Raw genomic sequence first — 19,946 nt, 5'->3', positions numbered from 1 at the left:
CTCTTTTGAAACCTACAATGTTGGAGCACCACAGCCTCTGGAGGCAAGCCGTTTCACTGCTTAATTGTTTTAACTGTCTGAAAATTTCTCCTAAGCATTAGGCTGGACCTTTTTTTGATAAGCTTCCATCTGTTACTTCTTGTCTCCCCTCAGGTGCCTTGGAAAATAACAGAATAACAGAGTTGGAAGGGACCTTGGAGGTCATCTAGTCCAACCCCCTGCTCAGGCAGGAAACCCTATACTATTTCAGACAAACGGTTGTCCAAATTCTTTTTAAAAACCTCAGCGTTGGAGCACTCACAACTTCTGGAGGCAAGCCGTTCTACTAATTAATTGCTCTAACTGTGAGGAAATAGGTTGATCCCCTCTTCTTTGTGGCAGCCTCTCAAATATTGGAAGAGCGCTGTCATGTCACCCCTAGTCCTTCTCTTTGTTAGACTAGATATACCTAGTTCCCACAACCGTTCATCATACAGTTTAACTTCCAGACCCCTCACCCATTCACTCCAGCAGAAGAGGCATACTATGAGTCCCATTGGTTAAATGATTTTGGCTGGTGGGGTCCAGGGGAAGAGTTTTTTCTGCTGTGGCCCTTGCCCTCTGGAATATTCTCCCACTGGAGGTGAGGTTGACCTCCACTCTCCTGGCCTTCTGGAAGAGCCTTAAAACCTTGGAGAAGAGATTGAGCTGGAAGGCGGGGTTAAATATGTCATCAGTTTAGAGTCATTATGTTGTCACAAGAGATGTAAGTTCAACCCCCCCACCCATATATTCCATTGACCCTTATGTAGCATCAGTTGAGCTTTGACTATTAGTTGATTAGATTCTTGTATTAGAGGTAACAATAATAAACTCTTCTGTGTTTTGAACTCCACGAATGCTCCTAATTACTTGTGCCAGACAAACCTGAGTCTGTTGGCTGACCTGAGTTCCAGTGATGGTGCTCCATGCTAGGAGTATCTGATAGGGTAGAGAGAAGACCCCACACACCTTTACGTCCCCCATCCTCTTGATTTTTAGTCTCTATTTAATCTTAAGGGTGTTTTAAGGGAGTTTTAATTTCATTTTAAGGGTGTTTAGTCCTTATTTACTCCCTCTTAATTTTAATTGTTTTATATTATCTTTTTATCACTTGGTAAGTTGCCCAGAATTGCTTCAGCAATGAGATGGGTGGCATATACATTTAATAAACAAACAAACAAATAAATAAATAAATGCAAATTGAGGAGTTTCCTCACATATTAGGCTTCCACTGGATTTCAGTATTGTCAGAATTTCCATTGTCTTTGTGGGACAAAATTGCCAACGAATTTGGTATCCCTGAGGTCTCTTGAAACCACACACCTGTATACACATGCACACATGCACAAATAAACACACACACACACCACAGATACACTCGAAAGTTTGTAAGCCTTAAAATGAAAACTCCTTGCATTCCTGCTCACTGGATATCCATCAGCTTCTGAAAGATTCCAAGTTTTGTACTCCTGGGTATATGGCAGGCTCAGGTGACTCAATTAAAATAATCTTAGAGCTATGTTGAAGCTTAGCAGTTCAATAACTGCCTGAAACTGTGCAGGCCTGGTTGAGAATACTTGAAAGAAATCAACATAGAAGTAGCCCAGCCTTCAGGGCTTTCTCATGATTGCATTAAATTCTGTATTGTATGCAAAAATGGCAAAAATAACTCTTGAGGATATACATACCCTTTCCTTTCAAGGTAGCCAACTAATCCCCAGAGGCTGGAATTTAATTTCCAAACAGACCAAGTCCTGTATTAAACTATGCAAACTCTACATAGGCACTTGCACTGTACCTATCTATACCTCCAAGAAAAAGAGATGCTGAGAGAGAACAGCTTGAACAAGAAGGTCTCTCTATTACAGAACTCTCTGTCAAGAACAGAATATCTCTCAGACCTCAGGGCGCTGCAATAACCAAGCTACACTTACTGCTGTTTCCCTAACAAATGATAAAGGGGCTAATGCTGTCATTAGGACTTGTGAATGTTATTGTCACACAAAAACTCAAGAGACATTCTTGGCAAACATGTCCACAGAACCAAGAAAGTTATTTTTGACCCATTAATTCTTTGTGTGCTGCTGGAATTGCTAATTAGAACATAGAATAATAGGTTGTAAGGGACCTTGGAGGTCTTCTAGTCCAACCCCCTGCTCAAGCAGGAAATTTGACCTGACTGACTAGGTAACTAACTAGTTACCTAGTTATAGTCAGAGGGCCATAGAGTCCCCCTTTTTGCCATTAGACTGCTGAGTGCCTTAACATGAAAGGAGACTATACGGTAGATGAACCGTGTGTGCAGTATGTGTGCATGCCTTCAAGTCATTTTTCACCCCTGGGGATTGCCTGGACTAATTAATCCCTGCAGTTTTCTTAGCAACGGTTTTCCGAAGTGGTTTGCCATTGCCTGCTTGCTAGGGCTGAGAGAGAGTGACTGGTCCAAGGTCCCCCAGCTGACTTCATACCTAAAGCAGGATTAGAACTCACAGTCTCCCAGGTTTTAGCCTGGTGCATTTAACCACTACAGCAAACTGGCTGTTGATGTAGATTTGATTAATAAATAAAGGCAGCAAACCCCAGGAGCAGAGGCTGTGGTGAAGGTTGAATACACCTACCATCTTGGCTTTTTTTTAAACCTTGTCCCCCCCTCCCAGATACAGATGCATTTAATTGTTTTGTTGTTGTTGTTGTTAGTTGCGAAGTCGTGTCCGACCCATCGCGACCCTATGGACAATGTTCCTCCAGGCTTTCCTGTCCTCTACCATCTTCTGGAGTCCATTTAAGCTCACACCTACTGCTTCAGTGACTCCATCCAGCCACCTCCTTCTCTGTCGTCCCTTTCTTCTCTTGCCCTCAACCTTTCCCAGCATTAGGCTCTTCTCCAGTGAGTCCTTCCTTCTCATTAGGTGGCCAAAGTATTTGAGTTTCAACTTCAGGATCTGGCCTTCTAAAGAGCAGTCAGGGTTGATCTCCTCTAGGACTGACCGGTTTGATCGCCTTGCAGTCCAAGGGACTCGCAGGAGTCTTCTCCAGCACCAGAGTTCAAAGGCCTCAATTCTTTTGCGCTCAGCCTTTCTTATGGTCCAACTTTCACTGCCATACATTGCAATTGTTATTAGATTGCAATTCTGGGCTGAAGTTTTCATTAAACCTTCAGATCGGTTATTGTGGCCCTGAGTCAAAAGAAGTGAATGGGATCAGGAACAGAACTCTGATTTCAATCATTCAAATCCCGTTAATGAATGAATTAAATGGTTAACAGGACTACATTTGAATTGAATCGAGCTTGACTCCTGATGATGTTCTGGATATATCCATGTCAGTGGTGGGATTCAAATAGCTGAACAACCGGTTCTTTTATTGGATGCAGGCCTAGAATGGACTTCTGGAAGTGGCACATACGCACTTCTGGCAGACTGTTCTAGGCCTGGGAGGCCTCCTCCAGGCCTCTGAGGCCTAGACTGTACTTCTGGAAGCAGTGTGTAGTCAGCCAGTTTCACATTTCAAGGGATGCAGAACACAGTGGCTGTGCAGTTTGACTTCAGAGGATCTCTACACCCTCAGTCTGACTGTGAGGTCCCACATGAAATTGTAGATCACATTGTGACCGATTGTAAACTGAGGGCATATACTGGTCCAGTATTTGATTTTTTACAAATATAAACGGTGCTGAGCTTCAATGGTCAGATGGTCTAGAATTGGTGTTTGAACTTAAAGATCTTTTTAATCTAGCTTAAAATAAAATATATTGCTACTCCATGTATCATATGCCATATGCTAAATAAATTAAATACAATGCAATCCTTAACTAGTTTCCCTGGTAGCAACCCCAGTTACATTCCCTCAAGAGATCCACGCTGGATCTCCATTAGCAGTTTTTCAACACCAGTCAAAAATATCACTCATCTGAGCGTCATTCATCAACCGCCTATAGCCATTTTCAAATTTCACTTGATGTTGCCTTGTGCTGCAAGGAGTTCAGGGTGCTGCGTAAGTGTCCTACTTGGTCTGTGTTGTACATAATTTTCTTAAAGGAAGGTCGAAATAATTTTTTTAACAGGGGTAATCAAGTACATCAGAGGAAGGCAACTTTTGTGATTCAGAAATGCAGATTTTGTTCCCTGCTGGTTGCCAGACTTGATGTGGGCTGTAAAAAAGGACACTGCTGTGGAGATAGGGGTCTCCGAGGAGATGTAGGTCTGGTGGGGGTAAAAGTAAAAATATTCAGGGGTTTGTGTCCCCCCCCTACTTTCTCTAGGCAGACAGATCCTAGAAGGGGGATGAATGATTTTGCTGCCGCAAAGGCAGACTCTGACGATGAAGCTTTAAAGACGGTGAGATTGCTCATCGTATCAGATGCTGTGGATCAGCATCTCCGTTCTTTAGATCCACAAGGGGTTTCCTTTCCCAGAATTTAAATGCAGCTGCTCACAGGAAAGGGGGGGGAGTCATCTTTATGGAGCCTTTCCCCCCCCTCCCCAGCCATGGCAACTCAGCTGGATGGTTCTCTTGAGGCTTGCAGCCTGTTCTCCAACTGCAAGAGATTCAGATCCCCAGCTAAACTTCTATTGGACCTGAGCAGTGTGCGCAGCTGAACTTGAATATATAAACAGGAATATAGAATGCCGACATCCCAAACCAGGACACTGGGTTCTCCAACCCGAAAGAGACTGACGGCAGCTTCACAAGAGAGTCTGCATTTGCCTGGGCTCTTTTCGGATGGGGAAGAGGGGGTGGGTGGGTTGTGTCCAAATGTGAAATTGAACCTAGAGCTTCAGGCAGGGGAAGGAAGCGTTTCTTGCCTGCACTAGGAGCCTGCTGCTTTTCCAAAGTTGGTGCTAAATCCGATGCAACGCAAATCTTCGCTGATTTGTCCCTGGGGGAGGAGCAGGATAGTTTCAGTTTGTCCAATTACAGGCAGTCCTCGACTCTTACAACCGCAACTGAGCCCAAAATTTCTGTTCCTAAGTGAGACGTTTGTCAAGTGAGTTTTGCCCCATTTTAGGATCTTTCTTGCCACAGTGGTTAAGGGAATCGCTGCCGCGGTAGAGTCAGTAACCCCGTTGTTAAGTGAATCTGGCTTCCCCATTGACTCTGCTTGTCAGATGGTCACAAAAGAGGATCGCATGACACACACACCCCCGGGACACGACAACCATCATAAATATGAGTCAGTTGCCAAAGAGTCTGAATTTTGATCACGTGAGCACAGGGGGCGCTACGAGGGTTGCTTTTTAAAAGTGCCATTGTAGCTTGAAATGGTCACTAAGCAAACTGGCATAAGTCGAGGACTACCTGGAACTGTGACCCCTCTCTAAAAAAAAAAGCTACTCTTTTTCTGGGAGGTCACCTCAGTCCACACATTTGGGTTCAAGGAAGAGACACACACACACCGCCCCCTACCCCAGAAGTAAAAGTACCCATCTTCAGCTCAACCTGTCTTAGCAGAAACCAAGGAGAACTAGCAGAACCCATTCAGCCCTGGGCCAGACCAGCGTAGCCCATCCCTGTGTTCACCCCCTACATTGGGACTAGAATTCCAGGAATTTCTTAACATTTAGGCTGACCCAGACTGGGACTGGAACTTTGGCATTTCAGACGGAGGAGGAAAGGTCAGATCAAGTAAGGCTAGACTTGATGATCTCCAAAGGACCCCCCCCTCTCGTCTCTAGTTCTGTGGTGGTTCTCCTAGATTACGAAGTCCAGCTTTGCCACCTGAACTCCTTCGCTGTATTCCAAAGGTGGACACAGTGGGCAAGGCTCAGTGGTCTTCGTTTCCGCCTTGGCTTGATCGCTCGTCTCCCCCCCCCAAACCAGATAATTCCTCCCCTCTCCCCCCTCCCCCTTTCCCTCGGGCTTACCTGTGCAAAATAAAGAGGCATCAGCAAGACGTGATGGACACAACTTGGGGTCATCAAGGAGGGGGGAGCTTTCAGAAGAGTCAAAGGTGAGCAAGTTGGCTTCCGGAGATCTCCCAAGGGCCATCCAAGCACCTTCTTCCCGTACGTCAAGACTGAGAATCCGGGGTGGGGTGGGGTGAGGGGGGTGAGGTGAGGTGAGCAGAGATGAGGCAGGGGGGGGCAGAGACACCCCTCCCCCCTCAAACCCGATGCTGATGTGCTGGGGTTTTTTTTCCCCTTTCCCTCCCCCTTCTTCAAAGCATCCTGGTGCAATGGGTAAAAGGACAGCGGGTTGAAAGTTGGGGCCTCTCAGCTGATGGTTGGCCAGCCCGACCACCCCCACCCCCCCTCGGCGAGGATGGGGTGGGAAAGAGGGAGGCGGCGGCGGGTCGAGGTGCTTTGCCGCTGCCCTTGCTCGGTTGAAGGAGAAGCAGATGAGACAGAGAGAGATGGAGCAAAGGCGTAAACACAGAATAACGTGACCGGAACTGGTGAGATCAGCCCCCGGTTGGCTTGAGCAGCAAGCAGCAGCAGCAACAGCAAACTAGAAAAGAGGGAGGAGTTGAATGGGGAGAGAGAGGGGGGTGATGGGGGGGGGGTAGCGGCTTCGCTTGACAAGATAGAGAGGATGAGATCATCTTTCCCTCTTCCTCTCTGGCTTTCCCGACGTGGTACGTCGGCGATGAGAGCGTCGGGAAAAGCATCTGGGAATGCCCAAATCCAACCTCCCTTCCTCTCTCTTTCTCCGGTTGTGTTCACGCAGCGCGCTTCAGCTGCCTGCTCGGTGTATATACCCATTTCCCGGATTCACCCACTTGAGTGTGTTGACGCACAACCCGTTTAAATCTGGTTACCGAACTGCCCCCTTTTCCTGGTTTTGCATAATCTCCTGAACAAAATGGGCTGAGTTTGCACACTAGCTCCCATCTCTCCCTCCCCCTCCCTCTTCCCTCTCGCTCCCTCTCTCCTCCCTCCCCCCCTCTCCTTCCCTCTATCTATCCCCCTCCGCTCACACACAAAACTTACCAACCGAGACCGACGCTAACCAAGTTCTGTATGGTGTGTGAATGCAACTGGCTTGCTAAAAAGTCCAGCATGAAGAAAGCTTGTAAGTTGCTTAAAGTCAGAACCTGTGCATTGTATTCTAATCTTTCCATCTGGTCAGTCAAATAACAACAGGAAATCTTTGTCTTCCAGATGCCCGCGAAACAGAAAGAAGGTGTGGCAGATTATTTCCCTGAATTTGCCAAATGAATCCGAGTTCTAAACTTGCACCCGTTGGCATTTAAGTCCCTCCTAAGCAGATGTCTATCTGATATGCATGGAATCTTTGATACAACTGCAAGATGGAAAAATGCCTGTGTGATTCGTATTGCTAGGTGGCACGCTGGCTTCAGAGGATACAGGCTGCCAAAATTGAATCACATGTTTGTTAAAAAGGAAGACGAAAGGTTTGGCATTGTGGATCAATAAAAAAAATGTGCGTAGCCCTGAAACGTACACAAACAACTGTAAAAACAGAATGAACTTGGGCACAAATGCATTTGAAGTGAGCAAGATGTCCTTCAGAGAGACATCCATGGAATTCTGCTGGGTATCAATTGTAGCCAATCTTAATCCATTCTAGGGAGGTAAAATGATCGCCATCATCACTGTAATTTACTGATAAGGAACTCAGCTCACTTTCCTCTTTCACACACAGCTAAGGAACTAATCAAGGGGGAGGGGGGAAGGAGGATGGAACAGCTCTTCCCTCTTTCAACCTAGCCTACTTTCATGGCTGTTCTGGCGAAGAGAATTGCTTGTTTCTTAATTTTGTTTACCCAATCTTTCAGAGTAGTTGCCATGCAGGGAATAAAACAAGTCAGTTCCTTCCCCGAAGCTTTTTATATTATAGAAAAGGTGGGGATGAAAAAAGAAACACAAATGCATTCATCACTTCTGCAAAAGGTTGTGGTGGCTTTCCTAATGGCCAGCTGGAATGGAAATACTATTCGGGATCCAGTGAAACAAAGGTGATGGAAAGCTTGCTGCCAAATGACCAAAGCTATTCTGAGCTTCTTGGATGAAAAGGAGAATACACAGCAAAGGGGAAAAATAGCCTAACAACAGATTAGAGCAGTAAAAACCAACAAGGATGAGAATAACTCATCTTGTCCAAAAAAGGCTAACGGGAGCTGTCTATGGTGCTGAAAACTTATTTCCTTCATCTGCAGCCTTCCAGATTTATTACAGTAGACCAGTGTTTCTCAACCTGGGCAGTTCGAAGATGTGTGGATTTCAACTCCCAGAAATCCCCAGCCAGCATAGCTGAATGATGAGAGTTATAGTCTACTGATGGGAGTGGTAATCTTCTGCAGTGTTTCTCAACCTAAGCAGTTCGAAGATGTGTGGACTTCAACTCCCTGAACTCCCCCCATAGTTGGAGAAGCTTCTGGGAGTTGAAGTCCATACATCTTCCAATTGCCCAGGTTGAGAACATTGCAGTAGAGTAGACTACAACTCCTGTCATTCAGGGTGTGGTCAAGCCAGTTTTGTATGATGGGGGAGGTAGTGCCAAATAGCACTACAGGAGGAAAAAGCCATTCTACCTTTCTCTTGAATTTTGGACAAAGCTTCCATAGCTACATTGACATATTGTAGAAAAAGTGGCCTTCACTTTCTGCTTTGCTGTGTATATTGTGACTTGGAAACAGTTCAGGGTAAATAAATACATCATGCTGGGAAGAAATGATACAAACACATCCTTAGATTCCAACACGAGTGGATGTTACTACCTTCAGCTCTTAGAAGGCTTTAAAAAGACAGAATTATTATCAGGAAATAAGAACACATAAGTACTTTCTCAGCTTGCAGTATATAAAATGCACCCATTAGTGAGAGTTTAGTGACATCAGTGGAAAAATGGGAGTTAAAAAGGAAAGATTAACCAAGATTTTTGTGCTTCCTTCTCAATCACACAGTGTGATGAACTCAGTGGCAAAGCTCCTGTTTCACACACAGGAAAGCCCAAACCAACCTTTGACCTTGTGCTGATGCCTTTGAAATTGCTGTCCATCAGCAAACCCTTGGAATGATCCAATCAAGTTCACACTTAGCTCCACATTGTACCCAGATGCACAATCTCCTTCAAGTGACATTTAGCATAGCAAAATAGCACCATCCATATGTCTTGTGCTATTTGTACTTGGCACAGCAAAGTCCCCACTTAGTTCAAAGCCACCCTGAACTATATAATACCCTGCAGTTTGCATTTGATTAAAGGAATAGATTGTATTCTAAGTGCAGTTAAATTTATTGGTATAATGTTTGAACAACTTTGATACGGGCTTTAAATATCTCCATTCCTGTTCTCTTTGAGAGTCTCTCTCAGGCTCTTGATGAAACCAGCTAAATCATACCTTCACAGAGCTAGTCAGGTGGGAGTATGAGGTATTTTGAATAATTTATTCAACATAATCCTCTTATTGACAATGAATAATTCAACCAGCTCTATTTAAAGCTTGGGACCCACTTCTCTTTATCCTTGAGACCCCTCTTAGGTAACTATGAGAAGATTAAAAACAATGCAGTCAATACTGAAATATTTTCTACAACCTGCTAAATGTTTTATACTGCAATCCATTTTTCCTCTGCTGAGCCAAAATGTTTTTGGTGGAGATCCTTCATGAATGCTATCCTTTTGTACAGTACAAACTATTCAGATTTTGAGCCTTGAATGCATCATATGGTTTAATACCAAGGATGTATGTTTTACATTGTTGAAATCAGTGTGAAGGTTAGTATGAAAGAACCATTTATCTACTTTTGTAAGCTCAAGTTGAGGGCATGACTCTAGTGATTCATTTGTGTCAATCATATAATCATCTAAGCCAGGGGTGTCAAACTGCCAGCCCGCGGGCCCACCCCATTGCCGGCAATGGGGAAAAAGCTCTGATACGTCACACAACATCACATGACATCACAAGTTTGACATGTCTGATCTAAGCAAAGAACAGTAGAATTATAGGGTTGGAAGGGGCCTTAGAGTCCACTTAGGACAGACATGTCAAACACAAGGCCCAGGGGCCAGATCCGGCCCGCGAACTGGTTTCATGTGGCCCGTGAAGCCATCCTGGAAACAGTGAGGGAACGGCCCCCACTGCCTTGGCCCTGGCCCAGAGACCCTCCTTCTGCCAGAGACCCTCAGATCTGTCCCACTCCTGCCCAGGCCCCCATAGGCACCCTTGATGCGAACGATGTAGAGCTGGCCACGCCCACCCAGTAGGCCATACACACTCTAGCCATGCCCACCCAGTAGGCCACGCCCACCCTGGCCATACCCACCCGGCCCCCTGAGGGCAACTGCAATGCTGATGCGGCCCTCAATGAAATTGAGTTTGACACCCCTGACTTAGGATGACTTAACATCCAACATGTCTTATTACCCTATCCAGGGATATCAACATTCAGTGGCATTAACCCTCTGCCCAAGGGTATTAACACCCAGAGTATCTTAAATCATTACCCATAGTATCCTGATGAATCACAGAATAATAAAAACAAAGAATAATAGAATTATCAGATTGGAAGGAATCTTAGCTCCTTAGTCACGGGTCTTAAACCCCAAGCAGGGTGTCCTAATCCTTTACCCAGGGATCATAACACACAGGGGTCCCAACCCCCTATCCAGGGTATCTTAACCCCTTACCCAAGGGTCATAACATCCAGAGGTCTTAACTCCCTACTCAGAAAGTCTTAACCCCCTGATCCAGAGATCATAATATCCAGGGCTCTTAACTCCCTACCCATAATGTCTCAACACTAGGGGTCTTAACCCCTACTGAGGAATCATCAGTCCATCATCAGACCATTCTAGAGAAATGGCTGTCCAATCTTGGCTTGATAATGTCCAGCTGAAGCCATGATTCCAGGAACTTTCCCACTGTTTAGTGGCTTCCACAGTCAGCCACATGCTTCTTATTTTGAGGTTCTGTAAAACTTCAGCTGTTACCTTCCCACCGTAGTGGTCCCTATTTTTCTACTTGCATTTTTACGTGCTTTCGAACTGCTAGGTTGGCAGAAGCTGGGACGAGTAACAGGCGCTCACTCTGTTACGTTACAGCGTTCCGTGCGCCTTTGGCGTCTAGTCATGCCGGCCACATGACCACGGAGACGTCCTCGGACAAGCGCTGGCTCTTCGGCTTTGAAACGGAGATGAGCACCGGCCCCTAGAGTCGGAAACGACTAGCACGCATGTGCGGGGGAACCTTTACCTTTACCTTTACCTTTAAAACTTCAGCCCATTTGTCCTTGCCTTTTGCTTCAGTGCTCTGGAGATAAAAACCCACCTCCCCTTCCCTGTGACGGTCCCTTTTGGAAGACTTTATTTTTTCCTGCCTTCTCTTCTTTAAACTAACCGTACAGGCTCCTTCCATTGTTGTTTAGTCGCCAGGCCTCAAGAGAGATTTTCTTCTGTAAGTTCATCTTCCTATGAGCAAAGATCAGGTCATGAGTAAGAGGCTATTGATGAGTAAAGCTCTCATTTGGAAAGGAGCCTGCTTAATTTAGTGGTTCTATTCCCCCCACCCCCCCCTCATATGATTCTCATTTGAGGGGTCCTTGGTGCTGTCTGAATCTGGTTGTTTTCTTGCAGATGTTTCATTATCCAAACTAGGTAACTTCATCAGAGCACTTCATTACTAGTGGTTATGAAACATCTGCAGGACAACAGCCAAACTCAGAGAGGACTCTGCATTTCAACCCTGAGCTAAAAAAAATATTTTCCTTTGTTCATTCTCATTTAGTATGATGAGTGTGAATTTGCTCTGAATTTTTGGTTCCAAGAGGAAAGAATGTAGACATCCATTGGGGGTCTTCAAGTGGAGGCTAGACACTCATCTCTCTGGGATGCTTAAAATTTGTATTCTTGCACTGGCCAGATGCTTGGATCCCATGACACCTTCCAGCTTCATAATTCTGTGCATCTTATAGATGGTTGATAATGCTTTTGCACAGGCAGAAGGTTTATAGGTGGCTAAGTGTTAATAAGTGTTATTACCCTGCGTTCTCCCAGGTTTGGCTTATGGTCATTCACTCACATACCGCCCTGGAAAATAGCCACACTCAAATCACTTTCAACCGAACACTGAGGCACAAATGGTTCTTTAGAACAGAGGTCCCCAGCCTTTTGGGCACTGGGGACCGGTTCCGTGGAGAGAGGTTTTTCCGCAGACCGATGGGTGTGTGGTTTTGTGTGCTGCCTGCATCCCGCAGATGGGGCTTTGTTTTTTTCTGCAGACTGGTTGCTAGCATGCCGTGGCCCAGTACTGATCCATGGACTGGGGGTTGGGGACCCCTGTTTTAGAAAATATGGAGGACCAGTGAATTTCATTGGTTACAATGTATATATATTTGCTCTTTCACACATGCACAAGCCCATTCATCCACACTTACCCTCAACTGGAAGACACTAGCCACCAAGTCTGGATCCAAAGACAGCTCAAAGACTGGGTGGGCTTCAGGCCCTCTTTTATCCCCCAAAGTCCTTGCTTTGTTGACTCACAAGATTGGCAGCTACTTTTGTGACAGTCTGGTAGCTGCTGATGGGATTTGGGGAGAACAAAAAGGGACAAGATGGATCAGCGGTTATTATGCTGAGCTTGCCAGCTGGAAAGCTGACAGCCCAAGTTTGAGACCCGAGCGTTGCTGAATAGGGTGAGTTCCCGTTCCTTGCCCCAGCTCCTTCCCACTTAGCAGTTCAAAAGCATGCAAATGTGAGTAGATAAATAGGTACCACTTTGGTGAGAAGGCAAAGCCATGCTAACTACATGACCACGGAAATGTCCTCGGACAACGCTGGCTCCTTCTTCCAAGAAAGAAGTGGAGATGAGCACTGCCTCGTAAAGTCAGATAGGACTGGGCAGAGAAATCCTTACCCTTCCCTTCCCCCCCCCATATGCTCAGGCCCAGCTCCTTTTGTCTGGTTTAAGTAACATTTTTCCTTTGTTTCCTTAACGACTTGGTTCTGTCTTATCTATCTGCTGAAGGGATCTTTTAGACAATATTCCTGGCTAGCCACCCTAGCCAGGAATCTGCCTGCATCACTTTAGGCAGGGCTTTTCAACCAGTGGCATGGGTACCACCTGTGGTACATTGACACCTGGCAAGTGGTACGCGACCATCCTAGAAAAGTGGTAGCAGGGGAGGGGAATGAGCTGAACCGGTGGCAGCACCGCACAAGCCTGAGCGAGAGATGGCTGGAGCTGCAGGTCTGTCAGGGCTCAGCGGAAGCACCAGGGTCAGCGCCAGGGTCCAGCTGGAGCTCAGTGCTGATCCTGGCGCTTCTGCTGAGCCCAGAAGAAGCGCCGATCAGCTGGAATGTTGCAGCATCTCCCGGGTTTTGTGATTTACATTCAGATGCTTGGCAACTGATTCATATTTATGACGGTCACAGTGTCCCAGGGTCATGTGAAGTGACCAAAACCTGCTGCAACCGTCCAGCAGATGGGGGGAATAAAAACCAAACTCCCCCCCACCCCACCCCCGCTGCCAATCCTCAACAGAAATGCTCACAACAATGAAAACCTCGGACAGGAGGAAGAGTGCCACCGGGCGGGCAGGCAGGTGTCTTGCTCGGCTGTGGCTTGGGGGCACTTTTTTCAGTGCCATTGTAACTTCGAACAGTCACTGTTGTAAGCTGAGGACTGCCTGTAGTTCATTACTTTTTCCCTTTTTTTTGGTCATCAAGTTTTTGACACCTTGCTAGGTGACTGGTGGTACTCGGATGTTGCCATATCCTAAAAGTGGTACAATGGGTGAAAAGGTTGAAAAGCCCTGACTTTAGGTATGGCAGCTTCTGCCTACGTGGGTTCTCATGAAAGGCTTGTCTGCAGCCTCCCTAATTCCCCATGTTTCCATTCATTTCCATGAAATGTTCAGGGAAAACAAAAATCTTTTTCCAGTCAAGAGCAGGATTCTTACTTAAAGGGAGGACCCTTACTTAAAGACTCTTATACTTAAAAAAAGAGGAATTTTTGTCATTGAGAAGTGTTGGAAATGTTCTCCTTTTCCCTGATCATGCAGGGTTGTCAACCTTCCAATTTCTCTTCTCCTAAATTTGCTGGGAGAATTTACAAAAACTATAGGGGTCCAGCTCTGCTAGCCTGAGTGATAAATCACCTGCCTTATCGTTTTCAGCAAGGCTGTGAATCACTGTCAGGATCATAGAGTTTTGGAATATAAGGGTTGGAAGGCTCAACGGAGGACCATCTGTTCCAGCTCCCAGTGGAGGATAGGAAGCCTCAAAGGGTTGGGCCTTTGTCATTCAAATGGTCAGGTCTGAGACCCTTATGCACCTTCCTTTGCAATTCTGTCTCTGTTACTCCTCTTTTTCCATCTGAAAAATCCGATGCTCATAGTTGCTATTTACAGTTGATTGACAAAAGAAGAATCTATTAGCCCCCAAAGTTTTGGGCACCAGGGACCAGTTCTGTGGGGATTTTTCCCCCACAAATGAGGTGCACATGTGTGGTTTCACATGCTATCTAGATCCCACACATGTGCAGATGAATTTCACTCACTTGTACTGCCCTGATCCTAACAGGCCGTGGACTGGTACCGGTCCACAGCCCAGGGGTTGGGAACCCCTGTGTTACCAGACAGAACCTCTGTTTGATCATCATCTGTTAAGTAGAGTTCTTTTTCCTTCTCACACTTTCACATTTTGATACTTTGAAAACACACAAACACACCCACACACACACAAGCACACACAACCTCTATACACTAAATAAAATTTTAGAGAGGATTTATATCCATTGTTATTTGGAAAGCTAAGTAATGTCAGGCCCGGTTAGTACAGGTAGTCCTCAACTTATGACCACAGTTGGGTATCTCAGCCCATGGTGAGTTAAGCAATGCCACAATTTCCCTCTTGCAGTGCCTGGAGGCTGTTAGGGGCTGGATGAGGAGTTGAAACTGAACCCTGGCAAGACCAAGTGGCTCTGGGTTGGGTTTCTTTGGTCCAAGGAGATTTGCCATCTTTGGTCTTGGATGGGGTTGCACTGCCCCAGACAGAACCACTGAATAATTTGGGGGTTCTCCTGGACTTGTGACTCCTGCTCAAAGAGCAGGTGGCAGTTGTGGCCAGAAGGGCCTTTGTGCAACTTTGAGTTATGCTCTGGTTACACCCTTTCCTGGACCAACAATCCCTACTCGCAATCACTCATGCCCTAGACCAGAGGGAGGCAACCTCGGCTCTTTTATGACTCATGGACTTCAACTCCCAGAATTCCTGAGTCAGCATAGCTGACTCAGGAATTCTGGGAGTTGAAGTCCATGAGTCATAAAAGAGCTGAGGTTGCCTACCCCTGCCTTAGATAAATGACAGCATCTGTGTACGTGTCTGTGTATGTATGTGCATACATCTTTCACATGTCTCAGCCGAGCTTTCTTTTTTCGTTTTCTGGCCTGAAGATCTTCCCAACCTGAACAACCTCCAGACATGTGGGTTTCAACTTCCAGAATTATCCTGTCCTGGTTGGGAACTTGGGAAGTTTAAGTCCATACCGAGAAAGACTGTTCAGATCCAACAGAATTGCTCTCCTCTATGTGTGTCTATTCTTATTTTTTATTTATTTTTTATTTTAATTCCATTTATATCCTGCCCTTCTCCGAAGACTCAGGGCGGCTTACAAGCTTAGCAGTAGCCTTCATTCTATGTATATGCCTGCTTATTAGGGCTTTCACACACGCCCCAAGCGGCATTATTACAAAGTCAGCTTATTGCCCCCAACAATCTGGGTCCTCATTTTACCTACCTCGGAAGGATGGAAGGCTGAGTCAACCTTGAGCCTGGTGGGACTCGAACCTGCACTAATTGCAGGCAGCAGGTGTTACTTAAGGAGGCATTAGCCCACTGCTCCACCAAGGCTCTTAGCTTCTTACATGCCTGGCCTATTATCCAGATGTTCCTTCTCTTCAGCCTTGCCTTGCCCTTGCGGTTCCTTTCTTCCAGGAAAAATAAAAACAAGAATCAATTTGCGTGAATGGAAGTGGAAAGGCAAGGCTTAACAGAGAAGCATAACTTTACCAGTGCAAGGCTCTTTTATTGCTGTTCATTGATTTTTCAGTGCCTAAAAGAAATAAATGAAAACATGAGCACAAATAAAATATCCGATTACCCAGTGAGTGGCGAGATCTCTTTCTTCAAGCAGAGCCAAGAGTCTGTTTGGATGCTATTGATGCCTGCCCAGAGCAGAAGTTATATCATAATTTGATGGCCCACGTGCCCCCCTCCAATTCTATGATTTATTTATTTATGTATTCCAACTTTATTATGTTTGGAAATAACCCAAGGGCAGGGGTAGGCAACCTTGGCTCTTTTATGACTCATGGACTTCAACTCCCAGAATTCCTGAGCCAGCTATGAAGTCCATGAGTCATAAAAGAGCCAAGGTTGCCTACCCCTGCCCAAGGCAGAGAACACACCTAATACTCCTTCAACCCCCTATTTTCCCCACAACAATAACCCTGTGAAGTTGGATGGGCTGAGAGAGAGAGAGAGAGAGAGAGAGAGAGAGAGAGAGAGAGAGAGAGAGAGAGAGAGAGAGAGAGAGAGAGAGAGAGAGAGAGAGAGAGACTGGGGCAAAGTCACCCAGCCAGCTTTTGTGCCTAAGGCAGAACTAGAACTCATTGTCTCCTGGTGATTGCCCCAAAGTCACCCAGGGGCCTATGATGGCTAAGGTGGGACTAGAATTCACAGTCTCCTGATTTCCTTAACCACTGATCTGCGATTCTAGGATGTCATCTAGAAGTGTTTCTCAACCTTTGCCACTAAGATGTGTGGACTTCAACTCCCAGAATTCCCTTGTCAGCATACTTGTATTCTTGTAAGCAGGGCTTTTTTTCTCATAGAATGCTCAGAGTTCCGGCACCTTTTTTGGATAGAACCTTGTAGGGTAGGCAAGGTATGACATGTGTGAGTTCCGGCACCTTTTTCTTTTACAAAAAAAGCACTGCTTGTAAGTATCTGGGTGCCAAGCCATGAAGGCCTTTATAGATACAAACCAGCAACTGGTATGAGACTCAACAACCATAGCAGAATAACAGAATTGGAAAGAACCTTGGAGGTCTTCTAGTCCAACCCCTACTCAAGCAGGAAACCCTATAACATTTCATACAAATGGTTGACCAACCTCTTCTTAAAAAACGTCAGTGTTGGAGCACCCACAATATCTGGAGGCAAGTTGCTCCACTGATTAATTGTTCTCACTGTCAGAACATCTTTCTTTATTTCTAGGTTGCTTCTCTCCTTGATTAGTTTCCATCCATTGCTTCTTGTCCTGCTCTCAGGTGCTTTGGAGAATAGCTTGACTCCCTCTGGGAAAGGGCAGCCACTGAGGCACTTGACCGAGTTGTATCCTTGCGGCCCCTGACCCGGTGCAGATCCCAACGAGCTCCATGGTTCTCCGCGGAGCTCCAGGAGATGAAGCGTCGGAAACGGGGCCTAGAGAGCTGCTGGAGGTCCAGCCGATCCGAATCCGACCGGTTGCGACTAAGAACCTACATTAGGTCTTATCTCGCAGCGATGAGGGCAGCGAGGTGTAATTACTTCTCTGCCCTCATCGCGTCCGCAGATAATCGCCCGGCCGCCCTGTTTAGGGTGACTCGCTCCCTCCTTAATCAGGAGGTGAGGGAGGATCCCTTGCAGGGTCGTGCCGAGGAGTTTGGTCAACATCTGTCGGATAAAATCGCTCAGATTCGGACCGGTTTGGACTCCAGCTGGGCAGAGTCCGACGATCAGGACACGGGCGGTCCTGTCAATGTTATCTGGGAGGAGTTTGATTCTGTGACCCCTGAGGAAGTGGACAGGATTATGGGGAGGTTGAGCTCCACCACATGTTTATTGGACCCGTGCCCTTCTTGGCTGGTTTATGCAGCTAGGGAGAGGACACGAGGCTGGTTCCAGGCAGTTATATCTGCTTCTTTGAGTGAGGGTAATTTCCCCACTGTCTTGAAGGAGGCGGTGGTGAGACCTCTCCTCAAGAAGCCTGCCTTGGACCCAGCTGTGTTAAACAACTTCCGTCCAGTCTCCAACCTTCGCTTTCTTGCGAAGGTTGTTGAGAGTGTGGTGGTGCATCAGCTTCCTCTGGTCCTGGATGAAGCGGATTATCTAGACCCGTACCAATCGGGTTTCAGGCCCGGGTACAGCACGGAGACGGCATTGGTCACTCTGGTGAATGATCTCTGGAGGGCCCGGGACAGGGGATATTCCTCTGTCCTAGTCCTATTAGACCTCTCGGCGGCTTTCGATACCATCGACCATGGTATCCTGCTGTGGCGTCTCAGGGGACTGGGAGTGGGAGGCACAGTTCTTTGGTGGTTCTCCTCCTATCTCCTGGGACGCTCGCAGTCGGTGTTGACAGGGGGGCAGAGGTCAACCCCTAGGTCTCTCGTTTGTGGAGTTCCTCAGGGGTCGGTCCTCTCGCCTCTCCTGTTCAACATCTACATGAAACCGCTGGGTGAGATCATTCGTGGTTTTGGAGTTGGGTATCATCAATATGCTGATGATACCTAACTTTTCATTTTGACCCCAAACCACCCCAGTGATGCCCTCTCTGTGATGTCCCATTGCCTGGAGGCGGTTCGGGTCTGGATGGGGAGGAACAGACTTCAGTTCAACCCTGACAAGACTGAGTGGCTGTACATCCCGTCATCCCGGGACACTCAAAATGTTCCATCTCTTTCTATGGGGGGTGAGTTTTTACCCCCCGTGGATAGGGCTCGCAACTTGGGAGTCCTCCTAGATTCACGGCTTACTCTAGAAGATCATATAGTAGCCGTGACTAGGGGGGCTTTCGCTCAGGTTCGCCTGGTGCGTCAGTTGCGGCCCTATCTGGACCGGGATGCCCTGTGTACGGTCACTCATGCGCTCGTGACCTCTCGTCTGGACTACTGCAATGCTCTTTACATGGGGCTTCCCTTGAAGACCACTCGGAGGCTCCAACTGGTACAGAATGCGGCCGTGAGAGTTGTCTTGGGAGTTTCCCGGTATTTCCATGTTACACCTTTGCTCCGCGACCTGCATTGGTTACCAGTTGTCTTCCGGGTGAGGTTCAAGGTCTTGGTGATGGTTTTTAAGTCCTTACATGGCATGGGTCCGGAATACCTCGGAGACCACCTGCTGCCGGCGTCGACTCCCCTCCGCCCTGTGCGTTCCCACAGAGAGGGCCTCCTCAGGGTGCCCCCGGTCAGAGAATGCCGGCTGGTGGCCCCCAGGGGGAGGGCCTTCTCTGTGGGCTTTATGGAACCAACTGCCGGTCGAGCTCCGGATGGCACCGGATCTTCGCTCCTTCCGGCGTGGGTTAAAGACCCATCTATTCGAACAAGCTGGCCTGGCCTGATGGGTGTAGAGAACCCAGACCTACAAAAGACCTTTTTTAATTCCTATATTAATCTGCTTTCCTCTGCCTGCAAAAGACCTTCTTTGAACACTTCTGCCTTCCCCCCCATTTGCAAAGTTAACACTTCTGCCTTCTCTCCAAATCTGCAATTGTAAGGCCACATTCCTACATTCCATCTCTGCCTCTGGTGATAAAACTCTTTTCTTATTTACAACCACATTCCTGTCTCTGATTCACATGTGTATACAACAAAGACTTGTTTCATTTAAATTGCCCAGTATATAGTTTTCCTGAAGATGTCCTTGCTTCAAGATAGGGCCTCTGCCTTCCTGTGATAAACCTTTGCTCCTTGCTTCATTTATAACAAAGACTTGTCTTTTATGTTTCAAGTTATGTTTCAAGTTATGACAACCCTTGTATTCTCTGTAATATGATAAGCTATGCTTTATTGTTTCCTGTAATGACCTTTACCCTCTTCATTATCAGTTCTCTGTTAGCATAAACTATGTTTTATTGTTTCCTTTGACCTCACATATGTTCATTAGCAGATGTATGCAATGAGTTATGTTTTTCCTTTATGTTAATTCCTCATGTGTACTTCACCCCTCCCAAATGAAACAGCTTAATAAAAGGAGGG

The sequence above is a fragment of the Vipera berus genome, assembly GCF_964194415.1.
Source record: "Vipera berus genome assembly, chromosome: 1".
In the NCBI taxonomy this organism is placed as follows: Eukaryota; Metazoa; Chordata; class Lepidosauria; order Squamata; family Viperidae; genus Vipera; species Vipera berus.
The sequence above is the reverse complement of the archived record's forward strand: the minus strand, read 5'-3'. Positions refer to the sequence as shown.